Genomic DNA, 12,114 nt, shown 5'->3' with positions numbered 1-12,114 from the left:
CCATGAATTCTGCATCTGCCCAATCCTCCCTCCTCCCAGGTGTTGATCCCAAAGGAAGATCTTAATGAACATCCTACACTAGGCTTCCAGGGCAGCTGGCTGCAGGTGCTCAGATGGGATTTTAAAGCTGGCAGTGAAGGAAAAATCATAACTACAAAAGCAATGAAACTGAAAGAGTATTACTAAACCCTTCGCTCACTGGAAGAAAAAATAAAAAAGATAACAAAAAGCTGATTAACTGCCAATTAGAAGCTAGGCATGTAAGCCAAAAGGTCTCTCCAGAAGCATATAAAGATGGTCTCCTTTCTTACAGCAGGAGGACAGAGAAACCTAAGGACCAGAACCAACACTTAATTATCAGAGTTGCTGGGCTTCAAAGAAGGTTAAATGCCCTATAAGGCACGTCTGCTATGCCGAGACCAGAGTCCTGAGGGTTAAGAATAAGACTCTGACAAATGAATGCAAACAAGTGGGCTATGCTCCCCAAAAATCTCGTATTCCCAGGTTCCCCTGAACCCCCCAGTCCACAATAGTAGCCCATCACTGCTTACTAAGTGGAGGCACTCCACAAACTCGTTTGAAGACAATTCAAAGGCTTCTTCCCTATAAGACAACAGATGTTCCCCTCAGGATTTGCCACCATCTACTCTGCTGGCCAAAGGGGGTATGAGGGAATTTTCTGAGTGATGAAACTTCTTATATCTTGACCATGGTGATGGTTACATGAATACGTGCCATTTAAATGTCAAAACACAGAATAAAGCTGGTATAAATTCAAATGAGAGTGTTGTAACATTAGGATGTTAAATGTAATCCCCATGGTAACCACAAAGAAAATAGCTGTAGAATACACAAAAAGGAAATGAGAGAGGAATTTAAACATTTCACTACAAAAAAATAAACACAAATGAAAACAGTAATGCAGAAAATGAGAGACGAAAAAAGCCATAGGGCATAAGGAAACCAATAGCACAATGATAGCAGTAAATCCCTTCTTATCAGTAATTATTTTAAGTGTAAATGGATTAAACTCTCCAATCAGAAGACAGAGATTGTCAGAAAAAATAAAATAAAAAATAATTTAAAAAATTAAAAAAAATAAAAGCACATGACCCAACTACATGCTGCCTATGGGAGACTCACTTGAGAGCTAAGGACACAAACACGTTGAAAGTGAAAGGATGGAAAAAGATATCCCATGCAAATGGTAACCAAAGAGAATACTCTGGTTTCTCTTCGGATCGTATAAATCTTTATACAAATTATCAAACAGATTTTCAATCAAAACAAGTTATGGAGGACCTTCCCCTCTCTTCTTCAGCACTGCCTGTGAAGGTGGCAGCCATCTCCTATATGGCATCATGTTCACCCTCAAACCTCTAGTCAAGTCCAAGATCATTAAAAAGAGGACCAAGAACTTCATCTGACACCAGGCAGACCAATATGTCAAAATTAACCATAACTGGTGGAAACCAGGCATTGACAATAGGGTGTACAGAAGATTCAAGAGCCAGATCTTGATGCCCAACTTTGGTTATAGGAGCAAAAAGAAAACAAAGTACATGCTGCCCAGTGGCTTCCAGAAGTTCCTAGTTCACAACATCAAGGAGCTCATTGAAGTGCTGCTGATGTGCAACAGATCTTACTGTACACAGATTGCTCAGTGTCTCCTCCAAGAACTGCAAGGCCAAAAGAGCAGCCCAGCTGGCCATCAGAGTCACCAATCCCAATGCCAGGCTGGGTAGCAAAGAAAATGAATAGACAGCTTATGTACATGTAGTATTTGTGTTAACAAAATCATAAAACTATAAAAAAAATTATGAGACAAAGAAGGACACTGTATATTAACAAAAGGTTCAGTACAGCAAGGAGATATAATAATTATAAACATTTACCCACCTAATGACAGACCATCAGAATATAAGAAGCAAAAAATGACAGAATTAAAGAGAAAATTAGTTCTACACTAATAGTTGGAGACTTCGATACACCACTCAAAATAATGGAGAAACCAACCAGACAGAAGAAAACAGACGACTTAAACAACACAATAAGCCAACTAGACCCAACATACATACACACAACATTCTACCAAACAATGGAATATGCATTCTTCTCAAGTACATATGGGACATTTTCCAGGATGACCACGTGTAGACCAAAAAATTACATCTCAATAGATTTTATCTTTTATTTAAAACAAAACTTTTTTTAATGTTTATTTTTGAGAGAGAAAAAGAGCACAAGCAGGGGAGGGGCGGAGACAGAGGGAGACACAGAATCCAAAGCAGGGTCCAGGCTCTGAGCTGTCAGCACAGACTCGGGGCTCGAACCCACAAACCATGAGATCATAACCTGAGCTGGAGTCGGATGCCTGACTGATTGAGTCACCCAAGCAACTCGACATCTCCATAGATTTTTAGAGGATAGATATCATACAACATATCTTCTCCGACCACAGTGGAATGCAGTTGGAAATCAACAACTGGAAAATTCACAAAATTTCACAAAATTGTGAAAATTAAATACTTTTTTAAAAAGTTTCAGTATAATTAACTAACATACAGTATTATTTTCGTTTCAGGTGTACCATATAGTGATTCAACAGTTGTATACATTATTCCGTGCTCATCATAATAAGTGTACTCTTAATCCTCTTCACCTATTTCACCCATTCCCCCCACACACCTTCCCTCTGGTAACCATTAGTTTGTTCTCTGTATTTAAGAGTCTGTTCTTTGGTTTGTCTCTTTTTCTTTCTTCATGTGTTTTGTTTCTTAAATTCCATGTATGAGTGAAATCAGATGGTATTTGTCTTTCTCTGACTGACTCATTTCACTCAGCATTATATACCCTCCAGATCCATCCATGTTATTGCAAATGGCAAGATTTCATTCATTCTTTTTTGAAAGAATTTTTTTTAATTTTTTTTTATTTTTATTTTTTTGAGAGAGAGTACATGGGAGAGAAGCTGAGAGAGAATCCCAAGCAGGCCCTGCGCTGTCAGCACAAAGCCCAACACAGGGCTTGATCCCACAAACAGTGAGATCATGACTTGAGCCAAGACCAAGAGTTGGACACTTAACCAATCGAGCTGCCCCAGGTGCCCTGATTTCATTCATTTCTAAGGCTCAGTATATTCCACTGTGTATTTGTGTGTGTATGCCATTTCTTTATCCATTCGGCTATCAATGGACACTTGGGTTGCTTCCATATCTTGGCTTTTATAAATAATGCTGAAAAAAACATACGATGCATGTTTTTTGAATTAGTGTTTTCTTTCTGAATTAGTGTTTTTGTTTTCTTTGGGTAAATACCCAGGAGTGGAATTACTGGATCACATGGTAACTCTATTTTTAACTTTTTGAGGAACCTCCACACTGTTTTCCACAGTGGCTGTGCCAGTTTGCATTTCCACCAACAGTGCACGAGGGTTCCTTTCTCTCATCCACACGAACACTTGTTTCTTGTGTTGCTGATTTTAGCCATTCTGACAGGTGTGAGGTGATATCTCATTGTGGCTTTAATTTGCATCTCCCTAATGGTGAGTAATGTTGAGCACCCCTTCATGTGTCTGTTGGCCATCTGTATGTCTTCTTTGCAGAAGTGTCCGTTCATGTCTTCTCTCCATTTTTAATTGGATTATTTTAAACAATACACTTTTAAGCAACCAACGTTTCAAGAAATCACAAGACAAATTAGAAAATACTGACATATGAAAGTGTAAATACAACATGCCAAAACTTGCAGGATGCAGTGACAGTAGTGCCAATGGGGGAATTTATAGCTATAAACATTTACATTAAAAAACAAGAATATTCCAAATTGAAAGCCTAACTTAACCTAAGGAACTCGAAAAAGAAGAACAAATGAAATACAAATCTGGAAGAAAAAAGGTAATAATAAATATGAGAGCAGAGATAAACGAAGTAAGAATAACAAAAGCAGGGAAAATAAATGAAACCAAAAGTTGGTCCTTTGAAAGTATCAACAAAATTGACAAACTTTTGGCTAAATGGCCTAAGAAAAAAGGAAAAAGACTCAAATTATTAAAATCAGAAATAAAAGTGGGTACATTATTACTAGTACTACAGATCTAAAAAAAGATGTTAAAGAGTGCGATGAACTGTATGCCAAAAAATTTTTGAATAAACCTAAATGAAATGAATAAATCCTTAGAAACACAAAACCTACCAGGGCTAAATCACAAAGAAATAGAAAATCTGAATAGACCTATAACTAGTGAGAAGATTAAATCAGCAATCAAAATTCTTTCAACAAAGCTCTGGACCTGATCATTTTACTAGTAAATTCTACCAAATATTTAATCAGGAACTAATACTAATCCATCTTAAACTTTTCCAAAAAATTGAAGAGAATACTTCCTAACTTATTCTATGAGGCCAGCATAACCCTGACACCAAAGCCAAAGACACAAGAATATCACAGACTGATATCCCTCATAAATACTGATGCAAAAATCCACAACAATTATTAAAAAATTCTGCAGCATATTAAAAGAATTATACACAAGACTAAATGGGATTTATTACTGGAATGTGAGAATGGTTCAACATATGAAAGTCTATGTAATATCTACATCAATAAAAGGAAGGGAAAAGACCACATGTTCATCTCAATTGCAGAAAAAGCATGTGATAAAATTCAACACCCTCTCATGATAAAAACAGTCAACAAAGAGAAGGAATAGAAGGAAACTACCTCAGCATAATAAAATCCATATATGAAAAACTCAGAGGAAACATAGTACTCAATGGGGACTGAAAGCTTTTTTTCCTAAAAACAGGAACAAGGCAGGTGCCCATTCTCACCACTTGTATTCAACTTAGTACTGAAGTTCTAGCCAGAGCAGTTAGGCAAGAAAAAGAAATAAAAGGCATTCAAATTGGAAAGTCAGCTGTTCTCAGATGACATGATCCTATATGTTAAAACCTCTAAAGATTCCACTACAAAAATCTGTGAGAATGGATAAAGGAATTCATCAAAGTAGCAGGGTAAAAAGTTAACACACAAAAATCAGTTGCATTTTAGACAGCAGCAATGAACAATCTAAAAAGGAAAGCAGCAAACAATTCCACTTATGACAGAATCAGAAAGAATAAAACACTTGGGAATTAATCTAACCAAGGCAGTGAAACTTGTATACTGAAAACTACAAAACACTGCTGAAAGAAATTAAAAACGGTATAAATAGAAATACATCCTATGTTCATGGATTCAAAGACTTAATATTCTTAAAATGTCAATACTAGCCCAAAGTGATCTACGGATTCAGTGAGTCCCTATCAAAACCCAATGCCATATTTGGAGAAATAAAAGAACCCATCCTAAAATTCATATGGAATTTCAAAGGACTATGAATAGCTGAAAGAATCTTGAAAAAGGTAACTCTTAATTTCTGCTCAAGTCATGATCTCACAGTTGGTGAGTTTGAGCCCCGCCTAGGGGAGTGCAGAGCCTGCTTGGAATTCTCTCTCTCTCCCTCTCTCTCTCCCTGCCCTTCCCCCACTCTCTCTCTCTCAAAATAAATAAATAAACTTAAAAAAAAAAAGACACACATACAGACCAATGGAACTGGTCTATTCTGTTCCACTGGTCTGTACGTCTGTCTTAATTCCCTCACATACATGGTCAACAAATTTTTAGCAAAGGTGTCAAGACCATTCAATGTAGAAAGGACAGTCTTTTCAACAAATGGCACTGAGAAAACTGGGTATCCACATGCAGTGGAATGAAGTTGGACCCCTACCTAACACCATATACAAAAACTAACTCAAGGGGTGCCTGCCTGGGTGGCTCAGTCATCGACCATAAAACTCTGGGTTTCGGCTCAGGTCATGATCATAGGGCTTGGGAGCTTGCTTGGATTCTCTCTCTCTCCCTCTGCCCCTCCCTAACTCGCACATGCTCTTGCTCTCTCTAAAGTAAAAAAATTAAGGGGCACCTGGGTGGCTCAGTCGGTTAGGCGGCCAACTTCAGCCCAGGTCATGATCTCGCGGTCTGTGAGTTCGAGCCCCGCGTCGGGCTCTGTGCTGACAGCTCAGAGCCTGGAGCCTGTTTCAGATTCTGTGTCTCCCTCTCTCTGACCCTCCCCCGTTCATGCTTTGTCTCTCTCTGTCTCAAAAATAAATAAACGCTCAAAAAAAAAATTTTTTTTAATAAAATAAAAAAATTAAAATATATCTATCTATATCTGTATATATAGATATAGATATAGATATAGATAGATATAGATACAGATACAGATATATCCACAGAGTAAAAAGGCAAGCCACAGAATGGGAGACAGTATTTGCAAATCATATATATGAGGAGATTAATATCCAGAATATAGAGAGAACTCCTAAAACTAAACAACAACAACAAAAATTTAAACATTGGCACAGGACTTGAATAGACATTTCTCAAAGATACATTAATGTCCAATAAGCACATGAAAAGATGTTCAATATCACTAAACATTAGGAAAATGCAAATGGAAAACTACAATAACATACCAAGTCACATCCATTTGTATGGCTATTACCAAAAAAACCAGAAAACCAAGAAGTGTTGGTGAGGATGTGGAGAAACGGAACCCTTGTGTGCTGTTGGTTAAGCACATAAAATGGGACAGCCAATGCTATGAAAATACCTTTAAAACATTTAAAATATAATTACCACATGATCCAGCAATTCCACTTCTGGGCATATATCCAAAAAGAAACCCGAAAGCAGGGTTCAAAGGGATATTTGCACACTCATGTTCACAGCAGCATTATTCAGAGTAACTAAAACACAGAAGCAACCAAGTGTCCATCGATGGATAAAGGGATAAGAAAATTTGGTATGTACATACAACGGAACATTATTCAGCCTTTTTAAAAAAGGGAGAGGGTATTCTGCAATATGCCACAACATGGATACACCTTGAGGACATTATATAAATATATAAATAAGCCAATCACAAAAAGACAAAATACTGTCTGATGCCACTCATATGAATTACTTAGTGTACTCAAAAGCAAAAGAAAGCACAATGGTGATTGCCGGATGATGGAGAAAGGGGAGAATGGGTAATCATTTAACAGGTATAGAGTTTCAGTTGTACAAGATGAAAAGAGTTGTGGGGATGGATGGAGTAATGGTTGCGCAGCAATGTGAATGTACTTAATACCACTGAACTGTATACTTAAAAATGGTTAAGATGGTCAACTTTATGTGTATTTTACCACAACAAAAAAACTCAGACTGCATTCTGAAAAGGGTGAATGTTACCATATGTAAATTATACATTAACTTCTTAAAATCTGAGATCAAAGAATTCTAACAAAATACTTATTGAACATGTACTATGTGCCAGGTAGCAATGTAGCGCTGTGAACACGAAGATGAATAAATGTATCCTTCAGGTACCAATAATTCCGAAAATCTCCTCTAATCGCTCTTCTCTTCTCTCTGAACAAAGTTAGTCATCCTTGGGCAATCTCTGTATTCACGGGCTATCCTGCCGATGACTACCACAATGACTGCTGATGACTAAAACAGCCCCAGACTGTACACACCCTGTACAATCCTCTCCCTTGACAGAGGGAAGCACTTTCAAATACAACATGATATCCCTTACATGATTATTACATTTTGTGGCAAAAGGGACTTTGCAGATGCAATTAGGATCCCTCATCAGTTGACTTTGAGGTAATCAAAAGGGAAATTATCTCAGCTGAGCCTGTCCTAACCGGGCGAGCCATGAAAGAGATCTGAAGCAGCAAAAATGCTTTCTGTTGTCCTTGAAGAAGCGAACTACCACACTGTGGGGAACGGTCACACGGCAAGGAGTAACAAGCAGCCTCTAGGGGCTGAGAGCCTCAGTCCTACAACTGTAAGGACCTAAATTCTACCAACAACCAGTGAGCCTGGAAGAGGACCTCATGCCTCAGATGAGATGGCAGCGCTGACAGACGACACCCCGATTTCAGCTTGGTGAGAACCCGAGCAGAGAACTCAGTTAACCACTGCCCAGATTCCTGACCCACAGAAACCGTGACATAATAATTTTGCGTTGTTTTAAGCCACTATGCTTGTAATAGTCTTCTTACAGAAGATAGAAAATTAATACCAAATCTGCATCTTCAAATGTGTTATCCAAATGCCTATTTGGAAACTCCACACGGGTATCTTGTAGGCACTTCAAACTCAGTGTTTCTAAAATTTATCATCTTCCTATCATGTCTTCTATCTTAGGAATAGCACCACAATACACCCAGTTTCTCCTATCTGAGATCTGACATTCATCTTGGACACTCCTTTTATTCTCTTCCTTCCATCCCCCCTTTAGTCAGACTGGTAAAAATGAAAATACCTGGGCATGCACAACTCAGTTCTACCCTTCTTTACATGGGAGCAGGCTTGCTACAACTGTAAGTATTTTCTTCTATGTCAGTCAACATGGAGTTGATCAGGAACCTAGCCCTGCACAGGGGAGTGACCAACCCTGCCTTGGACTGGGTGTTGTAAGTCAGCCCAATTCTAAGATTTAGTTACTAGGCCCACTTAGGTCTCCAACTTCATAATGATAGGGGGGCGGGGGGGGGGGGGGGGGGGCGGAACACACACACACACACACACGTATATGCATGTATATGTATATATATGTATGTATATATACACACACACACATATATACATGTGCATAGACACAAATATATAAATATATTTATAATATGTTTATGTATTCTTTTCATCAATATATACTTCTGGATGATAAATTTACTTTTAATATTTATATATTTCACATATATTTTGGCCTCCATCTTTACTCTCTTATTTCTCAACTTGTTCAGAAGCAAGGCAGGGAGCTAAAAAGTATATTCAGGCCCCCAAGCTCCCCAAAACAGCACTAAAATCTGTGTAGAGGAAAAAGTCAGACTAGGGGGTAGTAAGGGACCAAGATGTTAGCAGATAAAGTGGTCAGGGAAAGCTCTCTGGAGATGTGACTTTGAGCAGAGATGTGGCTGATGTAAGAATGGGAAGACCCAGCAAAGCTCTGAAGAAGAACATTCAAAGCAGCAGTGGCAGGTAAAATGGATCTGATGTTGGTATAAGCATGACACATTCAAAGCCTAGCAAAGAGCCCATTGTGGCTCAACCAAAGGGAATAAAAGATGAAAACGTAGGGGATGAGGTCAGAGAGAGAAGCAGGGATGATTCGGATGATGAAAAGCCTGATGGGCCATTTTAAGAGCTTTGAATTTTAGTTTGATAATGTGGCATATTATATTTTCCAAATATGGTCACAATATCTCTCACCCCACATGCAGTAGGATCTTGCCACTCCCACATCAAAAAGTGGAGTCTATTTTTCCATTTCCTTGCATCTAGGCAGGTCTCATAACTGTTCTGACCAATAAAATATGGCAGAAAGGACACTGTGCCAGTTCCAGGCACAGCCCTTAACTGGCCTGACAGTTTTTCTTTCCCGCCTCCTGGAAAGCAGCTGCCATGTAAAAAGTACTTACTCTGAGACCACCATGCTGGGAGAAGCCCAGGCCACACGGAGAAATTCTGACGAATGAAATGCCGCATGGAGATAGAAGCCAGGTACTGGGGTGCCACACATGTGACTGAAGAGGTCATACAGGAAGGGATGCTCCAGCACTGGCCACCCCAGACAACAAACGCCACGTGGAACAGAGCTGAACCAGTCATGAGTTCCTGACTAGCAAAACTGTGAGCACAATAAACAGACCGTTTTAAGCTACAAAGCTTTGGAGCAGCTTGTTACGCAGCAATAGATAACAAAAAGAGGGGGAAGAAGATACTGAAGGGATGTAAACAAGGGAGTAACGCGATCTGATTTGTGTTTTTTGAAGAGAAGGTGTTATAATAGATTTGGAATTGGGGTAAGCTGATTCTGAAGTTCATTTGAAGTAATACATTTGTGAGAATACCACAGAAAGTTTTGAAAAACAAGAACAAGAGAAGACCCACATTGCCAGGTCACTTAAACATTTTATTAAGCTCTTGTAATAATAAAACCAGGGGCACCTGGGTAGCTCAGTCAGTAAGCATCTTGACCTCAGCTCAGCTCATGATCTCACAGATGTGAAATCAAGCCCCAGGTTGGGCTCGTGCTGGGCGTGGAGCCTGCCTAAGATTCTCTCCCGGCCAGCCTCTCTCTTCCCCTCCCAAGCTCAAATGCACTGTCTCAGGGGGAGGAATGATAGTAATAATAAAACCAGTACATTATGAAAATAAACTCACGAGGGGCACCTGGGTGGTTCAGTCGATTAAGCATCTGACCTCGGCTCAGATCATGATTAGGTCATGATCCACAGTTTGTGAGTTCGAGCCCCACATCTGGCTCTCTGCCGTCAGTGCAAAGCCTGCTTCGGATCCTCTGTCTCCCTCCCTCTCTGCCCCTCCTTTCCTTGCGTGTGCGCACGCATGCAAAGGCTCTCTCACGCTCTAAAATAAACATTAAAAATATAAGATTAAAAAGAAAGAGCAAACTCACTATACTGAAAAAAAGGCAAAAAAAAACCCCAGAAACACAACTAATCACAGCCATAGAACAGCCACTAGTATGTACACAGAAATTTCACTTGATAAAGATAATATTTCAGGGGCGCCTGGGTGGCTCAGTTGGTTGAACATCTGACTTCAGCTCGGATCATGGTCAAACAGTTCTTGGGTTCGAGCCCCGCGTCGGGCTCTGTGCTAACAAACAGCTCGGAGCCTGCAGCCTGCTTCAGATTCTGTGTGTGTGTCTCTCTCTCTCCCTCCCCCGCTCATGCTCTGCCTCTCTCTGTCTCTCAAAAATAAATGTTAAAAAAAAAAATTTTTTTTAGAGATATTTCAAATCAGTGGCGAAAGAATGGATTCATCAATAAACCATTACCAGATCAAGGAGCTATACATCTGCAAAAAATAACTCATACCAAATTTCAAAGTATGTGTGTGCTTGCGTGTGTGTAAACGTATGATGAAGAACCTATGGTAAAGAAAACAAAGTCATAAAACATTAAAACTATTAGGAAAAATACTGAAGAATAATTGCATAATACTGGTGTAGAGTATATTTTTCTAAACAAGACAAAAACCAGAAGCCATAAAAAAAAATACTGATACATTTGCCTACATAAAAATGCTTACATTTTGCATTAAAAAAAAAAAAGACACTAATGACAAAGAAAAATGCAAATAACCAACAGGAAGTAAAAGAATGTACAACAACTAAAGGCCAAAAGGTTTACATAACTAATATATAAGATTATATTCTATGTTAATAAGACTATTCAATGGAGAAACTGTTGAAATATGAAGTCATCTACAGAAGATGAGTGGTCAATAAATATATGAAAATACATTCATTTCACTAATAATTTTTAAAGTCTGAAATAAAATTAGACCATTTGGGGAGCGGGAGTGCTCTCTACATTTTTCCAAAATAAAGCTAAGTACCATTAGAACACATATGAAGAAAATGACTATTCCTGGGGTGGGTGGGTTAAACAAAAACCAACAAAAATTTGAACACCATAATAAAAAAAAAGATAAGGTAATTATATTTAGAGGTAAAAATGAGATGATTTTTTTCCTTTTCTTTCACTTTTATTAGTTTCTCTTATTTTCAATTGGCATGTATTACTTTCCCAATTGGGAAAAAAGGAAGTTAAACTATTTTTTTCAACATTTCATGCTACCTTAAATAAACCTTTGGATATTAGGGCAGAAATGGAAAGGGTCTAAACTCCATGAAGAAAACTAATCATCTTTTAATAATGATCTGTATTAACAAACTGTAAGCAACTTAAGATACAAGATTTCAACAAATAAGAGGATTTAGCAAGAGAAGGCAAAACATGAAGCAAAGCACTGTGAACAATGGATAATCTGTTTCTAGCTACACTCAGAAAATTCTTCAAAAGGTCACAGGCTAAAATTTTTGCCTCTGTGTACATTTAAACCAGTTTCTAAAAGGCCTCTCAGACCATGATGGAATTGGGGTGACATTAAAATTCACTTAATATAAATTTTCATCAATTAAATGAGAGAAAAAGCAAAGAAAAATATATCACACTGGGCAAAGAAGCAACCAGAAAAAAATATATT

At 38.3% G+C, this 12,114-nt stretch overlaps 1 protein-coding gene and 1 pseudogene across 9 annotated transcripts in view; one reads left to right on the top strand and one right to left on the bottom strand.

The window, feature by feature from the left end:
- The window catches only part of NF1 (neurofibromin 1), a 317,585-nt gene that overhangs the window by 199,415 nt on the left and 106,056 nt on the right, over positions 1 to 12,114 (bottom strand). The gene's annotated exons all lie outside the window — the stretch shown is intronic.
- LOC122206343 lies at positions 1,362 to 1,761 on the top strand (annotated as a pseudogene).

This window comes from Panthera leo, chromosome E1 (assembly GCF_018350215.1).
Source record: "Panthera leo isolate Ple1 chromosome E1, P.leo_Ple1_pat1.1, whole genome shotgun sequence".
Lineage (NCBI taxonomy): Eukaryota > Metazoa > Chordata > Mammalia > Carnivora > Felidae > Panthera > Panthera leo.
Note: the sequence above shows the minus strand (reverse complement) of the source record. Positions and strands in the feature narration are given on the sequence as shown.